The sequence below is a fragment of the Tigriopus californicus genome, chromosome 5 (assembly GCF_007210705.1).
Source record: "Tigriopus californicus strain San Diego chromosome 5, Tcal_SD_v2.1, whole genome shotgun sequence".
NCBI lineage: Eukaryota > Metazoa > Arthropoda > Copepoda > Harpacticoida > Harpacticidae > Tigriopus > Tigriopus californicus.
Window position 1 is genome coordinate 3,573,474 of NC_081444.1, and position 1,682 is coordinate 3,575,155.

Sequence of the window (1,682 nt, forward strand, 5' to 3'; positions counted from 1 at the left end):
CCCGCCCCGGACACTGTGGGCAAGATGCGCGAATTTCTTGGCATGGTCACATTCTATACCCGCTTTCTCCCTCGGATTTCCCAGGTCCTGTTGCCTCTCTTTGGGGCCTGCGGCCATTTAAAAACTTCAGCGGTCTTGGAGTGGACCTCCTCCATGCGGGAGGCTTTCCAGGCAGCCAAAGACACCCTTTCGAAACGCACTCTGCTCGCCCACCCGATTCCCGGGGCCCCTCTGGCTGTGACTACTGATGCCTCGGATGTGGCAGTGGGTGGAGTTCTCGAACAAGAGGTGAATGGTGATTGGCAGCCATTGGCATTTTTCAGTAAAAAGTTGCGGGCTCCGGAGTTGAACTATAGCACTTTCGACCGTGAGCTGCTGGCTATTCACCTCACCCTTCGCCATTTTCGCACATTTGTGGAGAGCCGTGCCTTTACCATCTTCACGGACCATAAGCCCATCACCCTCGCTCTGTCCAAGAACGGAGAATGCCAGTCGGCCCGTCAGCAACGCCATCTGGCCGCGATATCGGAATTTTCCACGGACATTCGCCATGTGGCTGGCAAGTCAAATGTGGTGGCAGACGCGCTCTCCCGGGTCTCGCTGGATACGTTTTGTGTTCCTGGCTTAGATTGGGCAGAGTTTGGCCGCCAACAGGAGGCTGATCCCGAGATTCAGCGCCTTCTGCAGGTTGACACCTCACTGACCTTGGAACGGGTATCCCTTCCGCCTCCTGGTTCCGCCCTCCTGTGCGACATCTCAACTTCTCGACCCCGTCCAGTTGTGCCGGTGGGTCTGCGTCGTCAAGTGTTTGATGCCCTTCATGGACTTGCACATCCCGGCATTCGTGCTTCAAGGGATCTCATCACTGCCCGCTTTGTCTGGTTTCGGTGTAAGAAGGACATTACGCAATGGGTACGGACTTGTCAGGCGTGTCAACGGTCCAAGGTGATCACCCATACGAAAGCTTCAGTCTAACACCTACCCACACCCCAGCGTCGCTTCCAGCACATCCATGTGGATTTGGTGGGGCCCTTGGAGCCTAGTCAGGGTAACAGATACCTTTTTACTATCGTGGACCGCTATACGCGTTGGCCTGAGGCGGTACCCTTGCCCGATGCCACCGCACTCACTTGTGCCCGCGCGTTGATATACCATTGGATATCACGGTTTGGTATTCCAGACCACATTACAACCGATTGAGGGCGCCAGTTTCTTTCCAATCTGTGGTCGGAGCTCGCCGAGCACATGGGCATGGAGCTCAATCACACTACGGCTTATCACCCTCAAGCAAATGGGCACGTCGAGAGGCTGCATCGCCATCTCAAGGACGCACTCCGTGCGAGGCTTAGTGCCCCAGATTGGATGGATCAGCTTCCGTGGGTCCTTCTCGGCACCCTCAAGCAAATGGGCTCGTCGAGAGGCTGCATCGCCATCTCAAGGACGCACTCCGTGCGAGGCTTAGTGCCCCAGATTGGATGGATCAGCTTCCGTGGGTCCTTCTCGGCATTCGCGCTGCCCCTAAGGCAGACCTCGAGGCTTCCAGCGCCCAATTAGTTTACGGGACTTCCCTGGTCCTCCCCGGCGAATTCTGGCCTGCTAGCACCTCGGAGCCTTCGCGCCGGTCGGCAACCGAGCTGGAATCCGCCCTGCGACACCTCCTGCCTGTTCCCACACAATTCCAC